This window comes from Macrobrachium nipponense, chromosome 9 (assembly GCF_015104395.2).
Source record: "Macrobrachium nipponense isolate FS-2020 chromosome 9, ASM1510439v2, whole genome shotgun sequence".
Lineage (NCBI taxonomy): Eukaryota > Metazoa > Arthropoda > Malacostraca > Decapoda > Palaemonidae > Macrobrachium > Macrobrachium nipponense.
Genome location: NC_061110.1, coordinates 90,645,393 through 90,671,198, shown reverse-complemented (window position 1 = coordinate 90,671,198; position 25,806 = coordinate 90,645,393). Strand labels below are relative to the sequence as shown.

The window sequence follows — 25,806 nt, the reverse complement described above, 5'->3', positions numbered from 1 at the left end:
AGCAGAGGTTGAATGGCCATCTTCCCAGCAACAACAACTAGCACAACAACAGCAAGCAAAAGGAAGGACACGCTTAATTGGCAACAACAGCCTTCTCCAATCGTCCGTGTATCTGCTGCAAAGTGCCATAAATATAAACACTTGCAGCGAGAACCGAGTGACTCACGCGCAAAAGCTGTCGTTAAAAACTGAGGAATATTTCCCCCAGACATTTTTACCAGTTTCTGGGGGAAGAAACATTAAAACTTGAATCAGCTTCTTGTGGGCATGTATTTATTACCAGACATCCTCCTGGCAGCCACCTGTCTGTGCCTGCCTAGTAACTCCTATCGGAAAGATTTTTACTTTACTGGAGTGTTTGTACACTCGGCAGCTCTCACTCCAAACCAAGTAAATGCTCCCTTGTTGTGAGTTATGTAATGACTTGGCCCAGTCAAATTTGAGAAAACCTACAATAAAAATTGATGCTTAGGTAAGCGTACTTCTTTAGAGAGAGAGAGAGAGAGAGAGAGAGAGAGAGAGAGAGAGGAGAGAGAGAGAAGAGGTGAGGGGGAGACTCAAATCGCGAGGTTGACAGGTTCTGCACACCTGCTGTTTGAAGTCTTTCATTAATGCAGTCTTCTGTCACCCTGTGTTGATTGCCATTATCAGTTATGAGCTGACAGATACTACTGCCTCCCACAAACACCCCCACAGTGACTACACTTTTGATGGTCACGTTTGAAAGCATGTGACTGAATTTGGATGTTGCTCTCCGTCCATTCATGATTTTGAAGCTTATCGGTCGTAGGTTCATTGTGGTTTTAATGTGTTTCGTGTGACACTTGTCTTTCTTTACCAACACACTCACGTGAATGGGTGACGTTTCACTCGCAAAGTCAGGGTGAAGTCGAGGGTAAATTGACCTCCGAATTCACGTGTGATATAATACTGTAGTTGATTGTTTATTATAACTAGCAAAGTCACATGTGATATAATACAGTAGTTGATTGTTTATCATAAGATATACTTTTTAGTTCTAGAGACAAGGAAAAAATCATTATATTGTATTTATCTGGCAAGGAAATAGTCTGTATGTCTGTCACTCTTGAATGATCATCGTTGAACATAGCTCGCCAAACATGGAGACACCCACCTACTAGAGTTCATATTTGTGGAAACAAAAAAGTCCCTCAATTGGCAGTCACCTGTGCTTTCATGGAATATAATTTGATGGCCCTCGCCTTTTTCTTAAAATCTCGCTTTGATTTACGTACCTGTGTTCTTTATCTATAATTTTACTTTTAATTTACGTACGTGTGTTCTTTCTCTATAATTGTGCCATATCTTTCATTCAAACCCACTTATGTGGACAGCCCCTAAGAAACGGGACCAATTTATTCACCCTGACGAACCTTATTGCTCTCCTTTCTTCTGTAGCATCGCTTGGAATGTCCCTGGTTTTCGTAATTCAAATATGGCTTTTCCAGAGTTGCTCTATAGCCATTATTGTGTAGGCAAAGACATATTCACTCTGTATTTCCCTTTACCTTCTATTGTACTTCCTAATGAACACCTTAATATTCTTTGGAAGCTTGAATTTCAAGTCGGTGGCCGTTGTCGTTGTGGGCTTGTTCCATATGAGTAAGTTTATCTTCTGAATAACAACAACAACAACAACATTGGGGCTGGTAAGTCGTTGGATGGGTGACCGCTCTCCTGGTCGTTGATTCCTTGGGAAAGGATTTTTACCGTAATTTCCTCAGTCTACTCAGCTGTAAATGAGTACCTATTCCATGATGGGGTAGGGTCCAGCTATGGGTTAAATAGCAAAACTCAGCAAAATGATGGAAAGAAATGAAGGATTAAACGACAACGACGCAAATGGAACCTCTGGCAACAGAGGAGCTTCGTCCGGCAGCCAGGTATTCAGCGCAGTTGAAGGGGGAAACGGTCAGGTACTTGGAGGTCGTCATCCAGCAACTGACCACCACAACGACAGTAACCAACAGCCAGAGAATGGAGCTACAGAAGCAAACCAGAGGAAGAAATGGACAAGAGAAGAAAATAAGGAAATAATAATAATAATATTTGGCCATCACATTTCAGGAAGTTGTGGGGATAATTTATCTTAGGTCTTACCATTTTAAAGACTTTTTTTCTATGTTTTAGGATATAGGAAAGTCTTTATTAGCCAGCCAGACTTGCACGGTTCGTGTGAGTTCATTTACATTTCGGCGTCGACCCTGTATAATCATCTGCTCTGCATAACGGCACTGGTGCGGAATGGAACATCTGGTTTTCTTGACACTTGGATCATACCATTCAGGTGTGTGTGTGTGTGTTTTTATTTTTTATTGCAGTGAACGTCTTTCTGCTTTTAAAGAATTCTTCATGATATTTAGAATGGAAAAGTGGATAAGAGCTTAAATGGACTCAAGGAAAAAGCTAAGGAAATCCAATTTATTTAGTCGAAAGATTGAAACTGGCCACGGCACACTTTAGCGTATTGAAATTCCATTTGCACCCAATTTCTTTTACTAATCTTTTTTTTATCACGATTTAACCTCCGATACATTTCTCTAGTATTTTTTGTCTCTTGTTTTCATGCCTCCTCCTCCTTCTCTTAGTTTTCAAGGCCACCAGTGCAATTTGGCGTTTTTAACTCAACATGCGTTCGAAGCAGCTGTATAATTCCTGCCCAATTCTGGCTCTTAAGGTTTAGGCAATCCCAAACCGACGGTTGCTTTAATTTCATGGTTAATGTCTCAGCTACTGATTTTAACCAGCCAAAAGAGGCACTTGAGTGAGGAATGGATATTAAACACGGCTTTGGAATAGAACATGTCTAAACTCTAAATTCCTATGGAGTTTGTTCATACTTATTGGGAAATTGAGTGAAAATTGTTATGCTTTAATAACAAATTGATAATGCCTATTTTGAAATGAAAATTATGTCATCAAAGAATTTAATAGAGGCACGAGACTACTCTATTATGAAATTGCGTCAGTTTTAGTTCGATAGAAAAAAAATAACTTGATTTGGTGTGAAATGGAAAGTTTATATCCAAGTGCTTGCTTGTGTGTCTTGGTAGGTGAATTAAAACGCAAAAAGATGTCTCTTGCCTTTTTTAATATCGTGGGATAGCGCCTCAGTGGCGTCGTCGGTATGGTGTTGGCGTGCCACCTCGATGACCGCGAGTTTGATTCTCGGGCATTCCACTGAGGGGTCTGAGATATTTATTTCTGGTGATAGAAGTTCAATCTCGACGTGGGTTCGGAAGTCACGTCAAGCCGTTGGTCCCGTTGCTGAATAACCATACTGGTTCCATGCAACGTAAAATCACCATATAAACAAACAATATTGTGGGATGTATATTGGGTTTGGAAATGATGTTGTCGCGTTCGAAAGATTCTCTGTGACTGTACTGACGTGATTTCTAAAAGAAAAAGCCCTGAGCCTTTCAACATTTTAGTTTGTGAATATTTAACTTTAAATGTGCGGTATTCCATGTCCGTTTGAATTTATGATGCGCATCTGCGATGTGGCCTCTGCGATCCCTTCAGAGTGATAGCATGCATTTAAAATCATTAGGAATAAGTCGGGTAATTTCGTGGTTTAATCATCATTCGCTTGATTTTGTTGCATTAAATGACATCTAGTCGAAATATCACTTGAAGTATCTGTCTGGCGTTGGTAGTAGTACTAGATTCAGCAAAGAAATGCATGTAGTACATACTGCTTACACCCACCTCACACACTCACAAGATAGATATATATATATATAATATATTATATATATATATATAGATATATATATATATACTGTAAATTTTCAGAATGCGCCAATCAAATCCTTAACTACCTCAACATCGTAAAGTAAATAAACAGATAAATAAAGGAATAAGTAGGAAGATTATCATATATATATATATAATATATATATATATATATATATATATATATTATTTAAACTGATGTACAGTAAATTTTCAGAATGCGCCAATCAATCCTTAACTACCTCAACATCGTAAAGTAAATAAACAGATAATAAAGGATAAGTAGGAAGATTATATATATATATATATATATATATATATATATATATATATATATAATATGTAATATATATATAATGTATTCTTTTATTTATTACTTTACGATGTTGAGGTAGATAAGGATTCCAACGGGGCATTCTGAAAATTTACATAAATCAGTCAAAATAATTGCACGGGGAAAGAAGCTGTTATTTGCGGAAGTGAGTGCAGAGAAGGGGGTGACTGAGCAAATGGATCTTATAATCAAGTATGAGAAACCTTGTCTGAAGAGAATCCACTGTTGGAAAGAGCTTTGTTGTGTGTAGTAGTTATTAAAGCTGGAGAGGTTGGTGTGAAATAGAAAGTATGTTATGATTTTAAGACTGATGTTGGATATAATTGCAAGATAAATGATTGTATATTGGAGTATGAGTAATGTTGAAAGTGAAAAATGAGAAGATACAAAAATGTAGCAATGGAAAGGGTAGGTTTGTGAGAATCAGATGGAAGTTTAAGATGATTTTGTCATGTTGAGAGAATAGAGGACTCTTGGCAGTTGGAGAGGGAGTTATTTCGAAGTGTTGATGATAAGGGTAGATGTAGTACACCTGGAAGGCTAGGGAGAGAGAAAGTATGTTTATGTGGGGTTAGATGTGCTGCTGATTAACCATTTGTTCAGGTAGTTGAAGTGGCTTAACAAGAGGTTTGGAAGCAAAAGTGCCGTACTTCGACGTGGTATTTTAACATGCTGTTTTTTTTTTTTTTTTTTTTTTTTTTACTGAATTAAAAGGGGTATTCTTTAGGAATGTGCCGTAAACATTTACCACATAAATATTGTTTTGCAAAACGTGGCTCCAGTGCCAAGCAGATAAATATGTAGAATTCGAGGAAAACACATCTGAATTCGAAGCAGAAGCCGAGAGGCGTTTCTGTTTTAATGGAGCACTGTAGTTTCGAGGTCCCTGTTGATCGTTAGATTTAAATAGACGTGGTGAATGCGATCAGAAGATTACATACACACACACAACACACACACATATATATATATATATATATATATATATGATATCTTATATATATATATATCTATAAATATATATATATATATATATATATATATATATATATATATATATATATATATATATATATATTTACTAACTCGGACAAAAATATTTTGGCTCAGTTACGGACAAACAGGCATGAAAACACAAGACGTAAACCGCTTATCATCACAGACACAGACATTTCTTAAGCTAATCGGATATTTTCCCAATAGGAGGATAATACAGCATCAAAAAGAAATGTACGAGAGAGAGAGAGAGAGAGAGAGAGAGAGTTGAATCAGTTCCAGTGAATGTAATGTATGACATCTGTCCCGGGAAGCAACAGAGCGATTGCGTAAAAGAATTGGAAAAGAGGGGGAGAGATAAAAGGAGGGGAGCTCCTACAAGTGGTATCCGCAATGAAGCTTTTGAGAGAGAGAGAGAGAGAGAGAGAGAGAGAGGACCCATAACAGCGTAGGATTTAGGTAGGATGGAGATGCACTCTTGATGAAGGGCGTCCTATTGTGAATGGATGACATAGGGAGCGGTAGGACGCTGGGACTTTGTTTGTTCGAAAGGAATTTCTGTGATGGAAGGCATCTTTTATGCTTTAAAGGTCTTTACTGAGTCGTTGCTTTCGTGTACATAACAGAATTTAGCCGTATACGAATGGTTGTGTATATGTATGTATGTATGTACTATGTATGTGTATGTATTATATATTTATATATTAATTTGTTGCTATATATATAATATGTATATATATATATATATATGTATATATCGATCGGAGCATAGCCCCTTATAACAGAGGGTATGGCCTTCATGTTATCAAGGGATGATGGATAGATCACGAATGTATACCAGGTCAGTAATGTTGTGCACAAGAAAAAAAAATTTAATTAATAAACAAAGTAAGAGACACTCATATTAAATGAAGGAGCCAATCTATAAGTCAGTCCAAGGAATATTTTAAAAGTATATTGTTAGAGATATTTCTCAGCTAGTTACAGAGAAAAAAAACTGCCTCCCCGCAGAGCATGTAAGCGCAATTAGCCGGAGGATTTTGATGTTTTGCCCTTTCTGTTTTGATATTTTTTTTTCCTTTTTCTGAACAGAATAGTCCATAACATGACTGTAAATTCATTTTTATATAGGATTACAACACTGATTTATTCAGTGGTTAATCACAGTGAAGTAAAGAGTGACTTTGTTTAGCATGGAATGTTGAGTTTAATTTATTTATTTATTTATTTACAGCATTTCAGTTTTGTGTAGGGCACCTCTTTCATATTCTCCACTTCAGGGCTAGATATTAGAGCCACATTTTAATATAAAACGTAATTAGCATATGCAACCCTAGGCAAAGGCCGAAGTGCAAAGCGTTTCGGATGCGAAATGGAATTTTTCGTGCCAACGAATACGAAACATTAAATGGAAAAGGTTTTTGCGTAGAGTACTCAAAAGTCTGCCCTTGTGGCAGGTCGTTAGTGACGCTGAGCGCCTCGGTGGCGTGGTCGGTTTGGTCTGGGCCTAACACCTCGGTGCGTGGTCGGTTTGGTGTTGGCCTAACACCTCGGTGGCCGCGAGTTCGATTCTCGGTCATTTCCATTGAGGCGTAAGAGCTGTATATTTCTGGTGATAGAAGTTCACTCTCGACGTGGTTCGGAAGTCATGTCAAGCCGTTGGTCCCGTTGCTGAATAACCATACAGATTCCATGCAACGCCAAAACACCATACAAACAAACAAGTGACGCAAAGTTGAATAAGCTTGATACCAGAGTGTTTAAGGATTATAGCTCTCATCCAGAGTATTATTATATAACTGAGGTCAGAGTGAAACAAATGTCGAGCCTGAGGGAAATAGAATGGTAAATGCTGGAAACAGCCTTTCCACTCAGCTTCTTGTTTGAACAAACGATAAATGGTTTATCTAATTAAATGCATTTACATAAAGCACGAAATGACTCCTGAAGCTCTTCATCTGCCATATACAATAATTCTGACGAGTGGTTATTAATCTTAACGGAATATTGTAGTTATTATTCTTACTTTAATGGCATTCGGGCAACGATGTTCATCCTCTTGCCTAATCGTTGTACAGGGTGTCCACAAAGTCCCAGTACCATTACAACTATTTATTGCTTGTAATGGTACTGGGACTTTATGGACGCCCTGTATAACGAATGGGCAAACAATTATTAAATAACACCCATTGAATTTTGAGGATGCTGCTGGAGGACGTACCAAAATCCGAATGAAGCAATGTCGTTGCCATGGTTATTTTCAGGTGAATAAATTGCTCTGCAACATAGGTGTTGACAGGTCAATTTCCGTAAATGGGGAGGGGAAAAAATTTCCCGTTTCCAGATGACTACTTGAACAGTTTTCAATACGCCGTAATGAAGGGGAATATTATTGCCGTTAAATCTGTTGTGTTAATCAACAGCATATGGATGAACTCTTCATACAAGTTCCTGATTTTTGTTGTCTTTGTTTTTCCTTCTTCCTCTTCTTCTTCTTATTTTATTGTATGCTATTTGGGGATACAGTTCTTTGTTTTGACTCAGTGTTTGTAATATGATTTAATAACAGGTAGTTTGCTTCCCCTTATGGGATAGTGTCGTCAGTGCACCTCCCGCTGTGCGCTGTATTACTTGAGGTTCTTTGCAGCTTTCCTTCGACCACGACTACCAACCCCATTTCATTCCATTTACTGAACTCCGTTCATATTTTTTTCCATCCATCTTACTGTCCACCCTCTCCTAACAATTGTTGCGTAGTGCAACTGCAAGATCTTCCTCTTATTATACCCCTTAAACCTTTCAGCCTTGAATGACTCCATAGGGACCAGCGCTTGACAGGTGGTCATAAACTTCTATTCCAGTAATAACAGGAACTGAATAGAAAACTGATATTGGACGAGATAGCGAGCTGTTGTTTTTCTTTAAATTGATCATTATCTGACCATTCCCTTGTTCTCCCAGTTCTTGAGTGGGTGGGGTTGAGCTTCGCCACTTTTGTTGCGAAAATTTTTCCATAGCAAGAAGTAATTAAATTATGGATAGTAAGTAATGCTGCAAAAACAACGTACATCAAACACAATATGTTTCGAATTCCAAACAAGAAGTCTGAAACCAATTACAGATCAGTTGAATAAAAAAAAAACTTTTTACAAACAAATGACACAGTTTACAAGATATTGAGCATACAGAATATTGCAGCAAAAAAATTAAGGGACGAAAAATTAAATGATCAAGTTCAGCGATAACATGAAAGACGTAAGTCAGTCAAAGGCAGTATAAAGTTCGCAGAATGAATAAACGACATTTAAGTCCTCTTTGTCAATGCGTTTTGCTACCGTCGCACCTGTGTATACATGTGAGACATGCATGCTTGAATTAATTCATTTTAATAGAAAATCTTACGTTCAAACGACTACAGTTTCATTTCCCTTAGCTGGCTTCTTTCTCGAGGCAAGAGCAACATGATAATATTTTATTTTATTAAATTTTTTCATTTATTTATTCCAAATGATCGTCTGAAGACAAGGTGAGTTGAAGTGAACGGAACTGAACAAATATTGTGTATTTAAAGATGAGTGATAACTGAACCTTCAATATTCCTGTGCGGATCTATATCATATACGAGATTTGTATCCTTACTTTGCAGGTTTGAACGCTGTAAAAACCTTGATTCTTTTATTGAAACTTGAGAATATACTCCAACGTGGCTGGCCATTCACAGTCGTATAAGCAGGTCGTTCAATATTCATTTAATATTCTAATTACGTGTAAGCCTCAACTTTATAAAAACTACAGTAACAGCACTTAGTGATGAAATGGTTTGTATTTAAGGTGACTTATTTCATCTACAAAATAATATTGATATCCCAAAAACGCAAAGCTACTTTCTTTTCGTTGTCAACACATAAGACAGCAGTTACTTTAAAAAAAAATTTAAATAAGTAACTGAAATGCATTTTATCGCGGTTTTTAATTTAACGGTGTTCAATTTTTATTTCATAAAGGTTTAATTGTTTATTTCTTTATCTTTGCCTATTTTGTTAACGAAGTTGTCTCTGTTTGGCGTTCCTTTTTGATGGGCTTACTTATGCTCGCCAAATAATAATAATAATAATAATAATAATAATAATAATAATAATAATAATAATAATAGTAAGAATAATAATAATAATCAACAATTTTTGTAAATACATTTCGTTATTGTACAAAAGATAAAATTAATTTCGAACTGTGTTTACGTTAGAATAATAATAATAATAATAATAATAATAATAATAATAATAATAATACTATAATGGGCGTAATGTCTGTCTGTTTGTCATTCAATCACGGCCAAACGGCTTGTCAGATGGGCATGAAACTTGGCAGGGTTATGGTGGGGACCCCTAAGATGGTTTGTAATAGGGTTTCATCCAACCTACCCCCCTCCTTTGTAGGGGGTGGGGGTGAGAAGGGATTCCCTGAAACGGAGCCGTTTCTGGCCTTGAAACGAGGCTGGCTATTCCAGTAGATTTTTCATACATAATTTCTGTACAACTTCCCCGGAGAAAGTTGCGAATATTTCAGCTTGGACGCAATAGAAGATGAAAATTATCATCAATATCCGCAAGATTTTTTGAATAACTTAAATCAGGACTGCCATCAGGACTGCCAGTGTACAAAATAACGTTGAAGAAGTACTGCCCGGTAATGTTGCTTCGGAATTTCGATCCTGCCAATGGACATAATAAAAAGGAAACTGACAAGTTCCTATTTTCTACTCATTTTTTTTTTTTTTTTTTTTTTTTTGTTTTTTTTTTTTTTTTTTTTTTTTTTTTTTTTTTTTTTTGTTTTTTTTTTTTTTTTTTTTTTTTTTTTTTTTTTTTTTTTTTGAAGACACAGAATCATAAGAGCATTTATCAGTAGCCATAACGCACTGACATACAAGTTGCGTCTTTGCAGTAACATAATGAAAAGAAAGATACTTTATTATTCGTATCACCGTGCAAAGTAATTGACAAAGAAACGAACCAGTCAAGATCCCTGTTCCGTTAAATGAAAGTCACCGACGAGAGAGAGAGAGCCATTTAACGACATTAATGCACTACAATTTTATCATTTTATCTTGCTATCGAAAAATGACAGAGAGAGAAAGAGAGAGGAGATAATTTGTGATTTGAGAGCTAAGTAATCCGATAATCCCATCACCGTCTTCGTTACTTGACTTACATTGAGAGAGAGAGAGAGAGAGAGAGAGAGAGAGAGAGAGAGAGAGAGTCATTAAAAGAGGGTAAACAATAATGAATACGAACTTCTTTACGTTCATTGATCGTCCCTTCACTTACTTTATAAGAGAGAGAGAGAGAGAGAGAGAGAGAGAGAGAGAGAGAGAATATCATTAAAAGATGGGAAACAACAATGAATAAGAATTTCTCTGCGTTCAGTGATCGTCCTTGCTGTTACATTATGAGAGAGAGAGAGAGAGAGAGAGAGAGAGAGAGAGAGAGAGACTATTCGTGTAATCGCCCTTATTTTAATATTGCTGAACAAATAGTACATATAAATTTTTCACTTCTGCACCCGTATTTTATCACCCATCGTAGATGGGTAAGTTTGCTAGTAATAATAATAATAATAATCTGTGTCAAAAATTTTAACGTCAACACTGATGAGGAAGTCTATGTTTGTTCTACATAGTGATATACTCTACATATAATTGTGGATTTTTATGACGCAGATTGTTCTTTACGAGATTGTGAATTTTTTAATAATAATAATAATGATACTAATAACACTAAAATGGTGAAGAAATCAACGGTGGTATAAATGTCAATATATATATTTTAATATATATTCACATTTACACCACTGGATTTCTTCACCAATAATAATAATAATAATAATAATAATAATAATAATAATAATAATAATCTTTATCATCATCATTATCCTCTGTGCAATTGTTTGATATTTATTACATAAGGTAAAAATATGTCATCATTACTGACACATCAGAGATAACCAATAGGGAACCAAGTAACACATTTTCAGAGAGATGGATTCATCGCCGTCATCCAGCAGACCTTTGCACCAACAGATAAGCGTTATCCTTTTCTTCCTGTCTTTCGGCATCATTACCGTAGACAAACACACCCCCCCCCCACCCCATATGCTAATTAGCCAGCCTCTAAATTAGCCCCGGGAGACGCCCAGCTGCTGTTGTCTTGCGGTAATCTGACTGGGACCTCTCTCTCTCTCTCTCTCTCTCTCTCTCTCTCTCTCTCTCTCTCTCTCTCTCCCCGGCGGGATTTTGGTTCCGAGTCCTAATTTATTATACTGGGTCCTAATGAATTGCCCTTCCGGACTCACGTATGAGATTTGTTGCTCTTGGCTGTGTAGGGTGTTCAGCGTTGTTTATGAAAGGAATTGAAGTGTAATGGTTTTGATGCGTTGTCTTGCTAAGTCTCTAATCTGATTGGTTACACATTATTATTATTACATTAGTAGTAGTAGTAGTAGTATTGTTGTTGTTGTTGTTGGTGTTGTTTTAATAATAATAATAATAATAATAATAATTATTATTATTATTATTATTATTATTATTATTATTATTATTATTATTATTATTATTATTATTCAGAAAATGAACCCTATTCATATTGAACAAGCCCACCACAGAGGCTGTAGGCATGAAATTCAAGCTTCCAAAGATTATTATTATTATTATTATTATTATTATTATTATTATTATTATTATTATTATTATTATTATTATTCAGATGGTGAATATATTATTATTATTGTTATTATTATTATTATTATTATTATTCAAATGGTGAACCCTATTCAAGTGGAAGAAAGCCCACCAAAGGAGCCACTGACTTGAAATTCAAGCTTCCAAAGAATACTATGGTGTCTATTTGAGAGCAGTAACAGAAGGTAGTAATAGGAAATACAGAAAGAAGAGATCAATTGTAAGAAAAGACAAATAAATGAACACACGAATAAATAAAAAATCTGCGCTGTTTCCATTGAAATGATTTGAATGGCTGTTTGGGATTGCGGAATTGTATTAACTTTTCAAGGAATTGCATTTTTATCAGTTCAATTTGCGATAACTGTTTGAACTATCCGTATGTATTTGATTTATGAAATAAATGTGTGTAAGTTTTTTTTGCATACCATTACATGCACACACACACATACATACATACGTAATAACATACAAAACATACATACATACAACTACATACATACATACATACATTCATTTATTCACTCACATACATGTGTATATATATAATATAGATATAGTGTATATATGTATATACATATCCATCTATCTATCTATCTATACATATATATATATATATATATATATATATATATATATATATATAAACGTGTGTGTGTATAAAACAGCTTTCATTTATATCTATTTAAAACAAATGCCTAATGATCGATTTTTTCTTTTTTTTCTTTCTTCCAACAATCGTCCGTTGCAATTCCCACCGTCATTCCAATCCAAGGCTGACTGCTTATCCTTAATCTTCCTCAACAACTCTCCGTTGCAATTTCGACTTTCGCTCTCTTTAATACTTCCCTCTCGTGCAAGAAGAGAATACCTAAATATTGTGTGGATATATATTTGTGCGTATGTATGTACGCATATATATGTGTGTTTAATGTATGTATGTATGCATGAATTGTGATAGCTGGTTTCACCACCACACTATACACAATTTCCATTTATCAAAAAATATTCACCATACACATGTATGTATGTATGTATGTATGTATGTGTCTGTGTTTTTTTTCTGGGTGCGGAAACTCTTAACCTACGTGCTTCTGAATGTACAATACAAACACCAACATACAGACACCAAGTAATCTGTCTCTTTCTAAATTGCCATGCAAATATTGACGGAAGTATGACAAACGTAACGCGTACCATTCGCAATTTGTGGCTATTCAAACTAAAGCGAAAAAATAAAAAAATACAGGAAGGCAATACTGAATTCTATGGAACGTTGAGGCATGAACGCTGCCGTAACGATATAGGGCCTTTGCGAATTCGATGATACAGGCTCGTCATGACGCTGTTCTCGCCAAGAGTAAAATGTATTTCATTTGTACCTTGTTGCCAAACTCATGCAGGCCTAAGACCAATTGAATTAACGTTAAAAGAGAAAAATTGGAAAGGCACATTTGCGCTTCTTATGCAAGCAATTTCATTTTGGTTTTGCATGGAATACGTAAATAGAAGTGACTGGGAAAGATGACCATTGTTGGTGTCCTGCCCAGAAGATAGTGTTGATCAATTTCACCTAAAAAGATAAAGTGCTGATAAATTCCATATCAGCTTAAATGATTAATATTTTACATTTTCGCAATTGAAAATATTAAAATACATCCTTCATTTCATCAGGTTTGATTTTTTCCTTTCTCGGAAAAAATCAAACAGATCTCGATATCCCCCAAACTGACTGGGATACATGATAGTAGTCAGTACCTTTGATCATTTTTCTCAAAGAGTTTTCCAAAGTCTTGCATGTCATTCTGTTGAAGAGTCCTTCTTGCAGACATTTTCGTACACGTTTCTTCTCAGTCTCCCCCTTTCATTTTCTGGTACGCCACCTTTGGCGAGACATACTTCGTCGTTCGTGTATTATTCGATGAAGAAGAAGAAAAAAAGAATCTTGGGAATACGAAAGATACTTGGAAGGCTTCGATTATTTTCCAAGCAGCAGGTGCTCCACACTTCTTCCAGAACTTGCTGTTTTCTTGCGTCCTTAAAAACGCTTGCTTATAGTCGCCTGTCTGTTCTTTTGATTCTCACATCAATCACTCCATGGAGATAGAGTTTTAAAGATTTCATTATACACCAAGCCTGGGACTCCCCCATCTGCATGATTCATTATAACACCGAACCAGTCACTCCCCTATCTGCGTGAACCATTATTACACCAACCCAGTCACTCGCCCATCTGCATTCGGTATTCACTTCATAAAAACGTTCAGTCGGTGTAAAGGAAAGATGCGTTTTAAACCTTACCCCGAAATCCTAAGCTGTATTACCATAGATTTGTAGGTCATCAACGTCGATATTTCTGTAAAGAAAGTCTGACGAGCTCTCTTGCCCCATAACCTTTTGAAGATTTTGTGTGAATCCCCGAGTCGGCGAAATGTGCTTTCATAGGGGTTTAACTGTAGTGTAGGTGTGCAGTCATCCTCCAGTTGTTGCTTCCTTTTTATTTTTTTTTCTCTAATATTAAACGATCAGATTAAGTCCATCGATTGAAGAGAGTCGATTATGAACGTGCGCTCAATAAGTGCCTTGTCATCACAGGTGCTCCATGAAAAATTTGTTGGGTGTGGTGATAATATACCGCCTGGGGTTGAATGGTGACGATGAATTATTGCTAACTATATATATATATATATATATATATATATATATATATATATAGTATATATATATATATATACATATGTATGTATGTATATCTATAATATATATATATATTTATTATTATTTACATTAATGTATTATATAATATATAATGTGTGTGTATGCTTGTGTTTATGTTGTACATAGTTTAATATTGATACACATCGAAGTCATTTTCCTGGAAGTTACGTCATTTTGAAATTCAATGAGAGTTCTATTTTTAACATTAATCAAGTGTCACAGGTGTTTCAGAACTTCAGGGACCAGGTGTCGGCCGGTGATTTTGGGGATATGTGATAATAATTTGTCGTTAGCCATAATACTTAATATTATTTGTCGTCATCAGTTTTTTACCCAAAACGTCATGAGGCATAGTTTGTAAGGACAGCTGAAGAATATCTTAAAAGGGAGAGACAAGCATTGTATTCGAAAAATTAAAATGTTCTATCTTGCTGTTCTTTCTTGCATAGATATCAACATCGGCCATTTTCCTCTGTGCTCTTGTCTTAGATGGACAAATAGAAAATAGAAAATAGATGGACAAATAGAAAATAGATGGATAAATAGAAAATATATGGATAAATAGATAAAAAATACATGGATAAATAGAAAATATAAATCACTTGAATAAAAGGTAGAAGAAAATAGAGCAAATGGGAAATAGAAAATAGGGCAAGACGTATTTGTTTTAGTTATTTATGATGCCAGTTTTAAGTTCTCTTCTGATAGATGACATTTCCTAATACTACCAGCGCGATCTCCTGAAATATTTCTATTTTATTCGAATCCATTCCTTGGCGGAAATTATAATGTAATTTCATCCCATTGACAGGTATCCCAGCTATATGCCATTGGACATTTATGAAATTCCGTCGTAGCTGCACGTACATAATGTCAAATTCGAAATTTCACAGTATCAAAAGTGATATCAATTTCCTGTAAGAGGATTATTCCTGAGCCTGGTAGCTTGATACGAGATGGAACAGTCCGAAAACGCACGAAATATTTAATGAAATTCACAATCTATGAATCATTTTGATTATACCAAGAAGTGTGATGAATCGCGCAGTTCTGCTGCTAAACGATTTAGCAGTTTTATTTCTTTTCATGTGGGATGTAAGAGAGAAGTAATTCCCAGCTACTTTTCGCGTCACTGTTATCAAATAAGTAATGGAGATTAGTTAGAAATGTTAATCTGTTACTTAGGCATCAAACGTGGGCATAATGAATGTCGATTGAGCGATTGGAATGAAGTCCATTTCTTGTCTCCGACTTTTTTAAAAACATTTTTAAACATTTGTCAAGTCGTTGTTGTAAGTCATTAGCATTTACAGTAGGATCTCTGCTATCTTCTCATGAAGATTTATATATAAGTTGTTCTTATTCATTTATTATATTGACCATTAACCTGCCACTGAACGTTAATAACTTCGTGATTAGGGAATTTCCCTCCCTGCCTCCCCTGCAGTTTCAGTGAATTTTTAAGCGTGTTTACCCCGTAGAGGGGTAGTGCCATCAGTGCACCTCACGTGGTGCACTGTAGGTATTACTTAAGGTTCTTTGCAGCGTCCCTCCGGCCCCTACCTGCGACCTTGTTCATTCCTTTTACTGTGCTTCCGTTCATATTCTCTTACTTCCGTCTAACTTTCCACTCTCTTCCAACAGTTGTTTCATAGTGCAGCTGCTTTGAGGTTTTCCTCCTGTTACGCCTTTCAGACCTTTATATTGTCATTTTCCCCCTCAGCACTGAATGACCCTAAAGGTCCCAGCTCTTGGTCTTTGGCCTAAAGTCTATATTTCTTCTTTCCTAAGTATGTTTACTTCTTACTTTTCGTTACCACGTACACGAACTTGCCAAATTAGACCCTTTAGATGTTTATTATAGACTTTTGAAGATGAGCAGGTGTTTGTCGTGGCTGCTCTTCGCTTACGTACAATTAAGATAAAAAAAATACTGAAAAGAATACTCACAGTAGCATGAGTCATGAAATGGCGAAATAAATCCACATTATTGATGGGTTTAAATATATTTCAGAATATATCTGTATATTTTTAAATGTATTTCTATCCATACGTAACTGCGGATTTATTTTTCAAAATTAAGATTGTCAGCCACTATATGAAATGCATAATTGCAAGATAATTTGTAAAAAGAAATGCTAAAAAATTAGTAGATTCAGCGGAAACATAAAGCCACAAAAAATTACAAATGACATGAAGGTTTACAAATATGACATTAAGACTTATAATTGTAAAGATAAATAGCGAAGAATTACAAATAATGTTAAGAGAGTGAGTGTAAAAAGGAGTTTGAAAAATACAAATAATGTTACACCATGCTGCCAGATGTAAGAGGGTAACAGGTTTTTATTTATGTCATTTTGATGCCAATTTATGTTGTACCTTTACATCAGTTTCACAGCTGATAAAATTGACCACGTAAGGAGAAAGCAAAATGAATCACAAGATTGGCTAGAATAGTTATCGTTTTATTAAACTGTTACAAAACATGAAAATAATTGCTGTTTTTAAGGTCATTTCGAAACTATAATGGAAAAGAAGACTAACATACTTTACGAAGTCGAGTTCAAACGTCTATTTCAATGTTACGTTTAGTTTTTCTTACATCAAGATGTTTATTATATTATGTATAGTTTAACTTAATTAATAGTTAGTCCCTCCCTCTGCACTAAAATAAAACTAGTTTGTGCTTTGTTATTGCTCTACACTCAAAGAAGCGCCTCATTGGCATGGTGGGTATGGTGTTTGCGTGCCACCTCGTTGGCCGCGAGGTCGATTCTCGGGCATTCCACTGAGGGGTGAGAACTGTGTAGTATTTCTCGTGATAGAAGTTCACTCTCGACAGGGTTCGGAAGTCACGTCAAGCCGTTGGTCCCGTTGCTGAATAACCACTGGTTCCATGCAACATAAAAACACCATACAAACAAACAATACACTAATAAAAACTAGATTATACTTAACTGACAAATTCCCATGAACGGACATAAAAGCATAATATAACCTTTCGTTATTGACCAGATGTACAAGAGTTTAATTTCTTTAATAGCTTATATTTTTCTTGTCTCGTGCTAACCTCATATTGTTATACAAGGTTCTCATATTTTTCTGATGATTTGCTCTACCAAACCAGTATAATATATATATATATATATATATATATATATATATATATGTGTGTGTGTGTGTGTGTGTGTGTATTTGTTAATATGAGTATCTTTACAAACACGAACGCACACATACTTGGATACCAAAGTGCACACACACGTACATTCATATATATATATATATATATATATATATATATATATATTTATATTTATATTTATTTATATATATTTATATATATGTATATATATATATGTGTATATATATGTGTGTGTGTTTAGTCTTAAAATTGATATTTTTTTTATGGGAATACATACATACTTTCGGAATTTGATGTATAATGTAGTTATAAAAACAATGATAACAACAATACCTTAAAGAAAAAAACTTTGCCATAGAATGAGTAATGTTAAGAAGAACTGGTATCTTTTCTTACGGTTTGTCGCAAAGTAGCAAACAAGCAAAGAAAACGCCTACTATACTACTGCCACCACCCCTTTTGTTCTCGTCCGCTCGGCGTCTTTATTGAAAAAAAGAAAAAAAAAGAAGTTTCTTTTTCTTTCAGGGCAGACCCCTTTAAATCTCGTGAGAAAACAGCATCACTAAATTTCCATGGCCGCGGGGCTGGCTTGCCACAACCTTACCTTCGTCAGTCGGCTTGGATATGGCTCTAGAGGGTTTGGTGTTCGGAGGTAGGACTCTGACATAGGAAGGAGCTATAGATCACAGCGTTCGATTTGCTTTTCAGTTAGATTTTCTTACAAGTATCATGTATGAATACGTGCATTTGTCTCTTGTTTTTGAAGTAGACTAGTATTGTGTGTGAATACTATGATTTATCTTTATCTTCTTAATTCTAGTTTCTTTTAATGTTTTCAGTGAGATGTAGCGAGCTTCTTATTCATCGGCTTTCGGCTATTCAAACCTATCTTGGTCTGTATGGCGTAAGGTTTTATGATTAACTTCGTGTCCTTAAAGGTAAAGAAATATATCTTAGATCTCAAAAGGTTCGTCGTTTTCACAGTTTTCTTTTTCTTTTCAGATTTGTCGTGAACAGCGCTACCTTATTTGTCGCAGCCAGTGGTAAGCTAATGTTTTCTTAGATTGTAGATGGTAATTATTTCATGGCATGAATGTGTCTTAACACTGCTACATAATCCTGTACTTTATTTAGAAATCATTTCAACTCTCAATGCACGATCGTTGGTTCGTCCACATCATAATGTAATAAGCATGCCTTCGAATACTACAGTAATTGGATATTTTAGCTGGCACCTAATTAACACATGGTTACGTGGAATACTCCACAGAGAGGGCTTATAAGTAACGAGAAAAGAAAATTCATTACGAAAGATTTAACAGTGGTGAACTCTGTGGTCTTCAGTAAGATTTGTATACACAGTCGAATGGATGTTTAGTAATAAGAATAAGAAAATTAGTGTTTTGTTCGAATCAATAAATCAGTATATGTGTATATATATATATATATATATATATATATATATATATGTATAGATATATATATATATATATAGATATATATATATATATATATATATATATATATTTATTCACACCATATTAATCTCTTTGACGTAAATTTCATTTATCTTTCATTTATATAATTTCCTCTTATCTTAAAATATTAAAAAATTCTGTCATTCTGAAATGAATGGCATAAATTATACGACTGACATATGAAGCAGGTCTAGCGTAAAGGTATTCGTTCTCTTACTAGGTCAGATGCTATGCAGATATGCAAAATATATGATTACAACTGGTGGGATGACTTATACCTGGAATTACAAAGTCATCTCAATGAACTTTGACATGTAGGTTAGTTGATGGAAAGGAAATGTTAGCGATGATAATGCTAGGAATAAGCAAAAAGTTGTTCTTGATCAGAGTGTGCAGGAGAGAGAGAGAGAGAGAGAGAGAGCCATGTTTTGTCTAAGGTGTCTGGAAGATTTACCTAAATTATAATTATATCTTTCGATATAAGACGTGTCCTAAATCTGAAAGTGATTTTACAGAGAAGCAAGTATTTTATATATGTGTGTGTATATATATATATATATATATATATATATATATATATATATATATATATAGGTAAATGCTTATTATATATATGTATATATATGTATGTAATATCGGTAAGGTATCCCCATATGGTGCTCGTGTGATATGACATATGGTGGAGGTCTTGAATGGTACCTTTTTGTAGATTGTAACATCATTGATATTGAGTGTAATAAATTAAAACGAGCTTCCTGTCTGCACCTCGCCCAAATCTATTTTCGTGTTTCGGTAAACCTCCATTTATCATCATAATCTGTCACCATTCATTTTAACATTTACTCTCCTGTTACCTGAGAATTTGTCTCAGTTGAGAAAATGTTTTAGTTTAGAATGATACAGCATTTTATCACAGCATTATCCTGACAGCAGCATTTAATCGAAAAGAAAATTGTTTTGTTGAGTCTTATGTATAGACGTCTGGCTGTATATCATTCTGGATTAGAATATCTGTGAAATAAATATTGAAGTGTTTTATTGCGCTGGGGAGTTCTTATTCCGATTGCCTGTTTCCAAGACAACCCTTTTAAAGTAGATGAATGCTGCTGCTCTCCTTGCAATTTGCAAATATCACTCGCAGGAGAAAACACTCGAATGTACCACTAGAGAGGTCTCGGTCGTTACGTGCCACTTAGAGATAAGATATTGTACGAGGTAGCGAGCGGGTCTTTACATTTTTCTTACGCTATTTTAAAATATAAATGCGACCACTTCCCAACATTTTCTCGAAGGAAGTGTGTACGCAAAACTGGAAGCAGAAGGAATATAGTTAATCTTTTTCGTTCTTTCTCTCTTTAAACCTTCAGCCTGAAAACCCTTTTGGACAGAGTCAGTAGACTATAAATCCAACAAATCTCCGATGGGAAGTCATTCTGAAGAGAGGAACAGGTTTCAGGAATAGGTGATAAGTAGACTACTTGAGAAAAGTGGTACTTTTATATCATGACTCGAAATGTCATGTTACAGAGGCTTGTTTGTATTTCATTAACATATAATTCTGCTTTCTAGGTTTACGGATAGACGATCCTTTCCATTTTTCTGGATTTAGATTTGAAACTTGACCATCGAAATTCAATTATTTTTCTAGAATGTTAATAGTTTGCTGATGTGACCCGGTGTAAAGGTAGAACTGTCAACGTCACGGTCATGTGACTCTCGGTGTAGGTAGAACTGACAACTTCACTGCCATGTTTTAATTATGCTTACAATCCTTTGTAAAACATAAAGGCGCCCTTGCACCGTCTGATCTCTTCAGTATCTCTGAAAACACCTTCATTTGTCCTCCAGGAAAAGCTTCATTGTGAAGCCTCCCGTCTTTGATGTGACCTGATAGCTTGCCTGCAGAGAATCTCCACCTCTGGAGAGACTAATACCCTGATTAAAATATGTATAAAACGTTAATTAACTTACCCTACTTTAAATCTTCAGAGTGATGTGATTTTCTATACCGAAGACGGCATGCTTCACTATATAATCAATGTCAGTCTAAATAATTAATGTTAGTGATACTAGAGTCATCAAGAGATATTAAAAGTCCAGGAACGCGACACTGATTTTTAATCTGTAGCGGCAGCACAGGTGACAAAATCGGCAATTCTGAAGTGCTTCTCTCTCTCTCTCTCTCTCTCTCTCTCTCTCTCTCTCTCTCTCTCTCTCTCTCTCTCATCCTCCAGCTCCATCCCGAACAGAGGGGATGAATTTCATATTCATGATTCGCAAACATGGCCCCGGTGCGGAGGTGGTGTCTCTTCACTGTCTCAAAAGACCGCGGCGCACCAAACACAATCTCCAAATACTGGCGTATTATTGAATACAAATATGTCTCCTTCGGCATCAAAGTAGGATGTCAGACTCGAGAAACATAACTCCTCTTTTTTTTTTTTTTTTTTTTTTTTTTTTTTTTTTTTTTTTTTTTTAAGGGGGGGCCAGCTTCAGATATCAATCTCCTCACCTTGTCTGCTTGCTTTCTCCTCCTCCTCCTCCTCCTCTCTCGCCTTTTTTCTCCTCCTCCTCCTCTGCCACTTTCATGCAGTTGGCAGAGAGGCAACTTGTTTCGGTTCCTTTCACGTCATGTCAGTTTGTAAGTTTAAAGGTCATAGCCTCAATTTTACTGTATATATTTCTTGTAACCTGTTACTCATTTTTTTTATTTAAATGTGCATATAATAAAATCGGTAAATTTTGACTTCATTCCGAGTAATGGACATCGAGAGCTTGAGACTTACTTACGCTGGCTTTGCATGAAGATTTGCACGTTTAATTAACCAAGGCTGCAAACAAACATGCATTATCATCAAGAACAAAACCGAAAGAAATTGGCAAGCAGAGTAGAGACATCCTAAACACTACAGAAGCGATGATGACGTCTTTCCCAAGTGAAAATAACTACTCCTTTGTCAAACTCCTTTTGTGAGACGAGAAACTTATGAGAATCCATTTGCCAGCAGTTTAGGTATTCAGCGAGATAGAGTTGTTTATATATTCCACCGCATCTTACAGGACGCAGTACTTGGTTTCATTTATCGCATCCGTTGAAACGGAAGCCTTGTGGGAAAGTGGCGGGCTCTAAACGAAGACGCTGTAACGTAGTTATTTTGGCAGAGTGACGCGTGCACAGGGCACAGAACCGCCTTTTTCTCTCGCTAGGGTATAATTGCCGTGTGGGTGAGAAGACTCCTCCCTCACGACGATTATATGATGTAAGTACTCAGCGGGATATTTGCGGACGCTACTAGCGATATATATATATATATATATATATATATATATAGATATATATATATATATATATATACACGTATATATATATATATATAGTGTATATATATATATATATATATATATACGTGTATATATATATATATATGTGTGTGTGTGTGTATATATAGGGTAAGTCCGGGATAGATGCCATAGTTTTTTCAACCCCCCAAAAGTACTATTTTTTCTGTCAATATTTCCAAAACAAAATCACAGCCGTTTCTTCAACGCATAAGCTTGCCATAGCATAAATGGTAACCAATAGATATGTCATTAAGTAACCATAATACTTAATTTTTAAAATCTGTTCGTGGGCCATCTGTCCCGAGGTGTCCGGGAGAGATGGCCACAGATTTGTGGGATAGTTGGCCACACCATTATTTTAAGTTAGATGGGAAAACGTCTAGATATAAACATGAATATTGAGGGGATATACAGTATATAGACTTATGACTTTAAAAAGTACTTTAATGCCAGTTGTTCGTTATTGCATGTAAAAAATTAAAAACAGATGTAGGCCTAGTTTACAGAACAAAAATGAAAATAGAACTGTATTCCTTATAATAGAGCACAATCAGTGTTTGCATAATTCAGTGAAAACTAATTAAGAGCAAATGGAAAAGTATCAAACAGAACAAACTTAACAAACAAAACAAAGAATGAAAATTTAGTTTTTAAATTTAAATTTCAATGTTTTTAGTTTTGATTTTTTGACCACATGACTGGCACACATCAGTATAGGATGTGCATGTTTCATGAAGTCATCGTTTGCAGCGAACACACTGGATCCAGTCCACTTTCTTAGTTTTATTGCCAGTTTTCAATCTTCGTTCCAGTGTCTTTCGTGGTATACTAAATAACTTTGATGCTTGATGCACAGATGTACCCTTTTTGGTGGCTTCAATAGCATCTTGCAGCCCTTCTCACTCCATTTCCCACGAGTACTACCAGGCTTTGATATGTACTTATTTGGCATCTGAAAATAAGGAAACACATAACTGCATTTTTCTACAAAAATAACTCTTCGAGGATGGCCATCTCTCCCATTTTTAAGGGAGAGATGGCCATAGCACACAAACAACGATGTTTGACTTTGTACCACTTCATATGAGGCAGGTATGTACAGAGAACACCAACTGCTTATTATGATATGTTTCAGAGGTCAAGCTCACTAAAATATATAATCTTTTAGCATTTGTACAATGGCAACAAAAATTATTCACAGTATGAGAACAGATTTTATCTAAAATACTCACAATTGCGATGTTTTTTTATGGTTTTTTGACATCAACCCATCCATGTCAACAGTGCACTCACTACTGACAGAGAGGCAGATCCATCTGGTGACTAATTTAGGAATTACATCGATGGGCCATCTCTCCCGCATGGCCATCTATCCCGGAATTACCCTATATATATACACATATATAGTGTATATATATATATATATATATATATATATATACATATGTATATGTATTTATGTATGTTTATGTCTCGCTTTACTCAAATGATTCGTTAGCAAGATACCCATATTCAGTATCAGGATATCACAGTAAAATTACACAAGCGTTAGCGAGTGGCACGTCTTTTTCTTTAGCTATGAAAATAACACCGTCCAGAATTCAAAGTCTGGAAAGGGATTATCTTAATTGCGTATTGAGGCAAGGTGATGAACTTTGCCTCAACCTTTAGCTGTATTGCCGACCGCTGTTTCAGCCTGTCTCCTGATGTTTTCAGTGAATAGTGCTCTCTCTCTCTCTCTCTCTCTCTCTCTCTCTCTCTCTCTCTCTCTCTTCAAAAGGAAAACGTATTCACGAACTCTCCCCGTCAACTTCCGCCCACAGCTTGACGCGGAAGCCACCATGACACGTATACACAGCAAGCATATGTTGTTTCTTCCGACTGTCATTCGGGCGTATGAATGCCTCGGTCGCAATTATTCAGGCCTTCCGGTAAATGTACTGAATTATGTCGCGCGGGACGACGACCAGACTTCGTTCCCTGAATTCGAATGAATGTTCCAAACTGTCTCGCGTTCGGCATTTTTAATGGAACTGCGGAGTGTCCGAATACGCCGATGCAAAAGTAATCAGTGTTGCACGATCTGGTGGAATGAATCATTCTGTGGGTGGGAAAACTGTGATCATTACAGTGTAATTTTCATGTATAGACGTCATACGCACATGTGTATATATGCGCATATACACACATGCATGCATACAAGCAGACACTATGCACACGATATTTAAATATATATTATATATATATATATATATATATATATATATATTCATATTCATATTCATGCATACATATATACACACCACACATTATTTCTCTTTTATCCATACGCAATAGACTGGCGCTGTTGAAGGGGGAATTTTTTACTAAGGCCCATTTAAATTTCAAGACAGATTGATTGCCTTGTTCAGAACATATCATCCGATTACGTTTTCTTTCTGTTTCCTGATGTTAAAGGCGAACTATTCCAGTGTTATTTTTGTTTTATGCAAGAGACACTCATTTAATTACGGACTTGCTACTGCATGCCATTGTGTAGAAAGAGCGCCTCAGTGGCGTGATAGGTATGGTCTTGACCAGCCACCTCGGTGGCCACGAGTTCGATTCTCAGACATTCCACTGAGGCGTCAGAGATATGTACATTTCTGGTGATAGAAGTTCACTCTCGACGTGGTTTGGAAGTCACGTAAAGCCGTTGGTCCCGTTGCTGAATAACCACTGGTTCCATGCAACGTAAAAACATCATACAAACAAAGATTGTGTAGATTTTTTTTTTTTCCGTTTCAGCGAGCGAGAGACAGGGAAAGTGATAGGGATAGATTATCCTCGCTCTGAAAATAATTGTAGGAAAAGAGGTTAAGTCATTCTTGTTGTATTGTCACCTTTGTGAAACTTGTTTCTCATTTAGAACCTGTTCTGAAATTGCCGTGATTATATTTAGACAATTAGATTTTTTAAAATTCCTAGCAAGAGCCTTCCATATAATATCATCGTGTTGCAGCTTTATTGCAGCTTTATTGCAGTTTGTGTGTGTGTGTGTTCATCATGAATGTCACGGGTTTGGTTTTGATATAGGGCCAAGTATCATCGGCAAGGTTCCTCTTCTCTCTAAATAAATGTTGATTGAATGGTTCCTATTTTCAGACATCTGTCTGAACGCGTTTTTCATCTTATAGACATGCATGTCCAATTCTTTAGTATCGAAATACTTGATGTTTCCGTTTTGGTGCCTCAAAACATGATAATTTTCGCGCTTCTAATGTGTTCAATGGCGTTTTTTTTGGGGTGGGGGTGGGGGAGT

General features: G+C 35.8%; 1 protein-coding gene across 15 annotated transcripts in view; it reads left to right on the top strand.

Moving 5' to 3' along the window:
* LOC135218380 (octopamine receptor beta-2R-like) overlaps window positions 1–25,806 on the top strand; it is a 622,548-nt gene that overhangs the window by 462,414 nt on the left and 134,328 nt on the right. For all 15 annotated transcript variants that reach the window (XM_064254659.1, XM_064254654.1, XM_064254660.1 and 12 more), the window contains one exon: window positions 18,688–18,728. The gene's annotated coding sequence lies outside the window, so the exon portion shown is untranslated. The remainder of the gene's footprint in view (window positions 1–18,687; window positions 18,729–25,806) is intronic.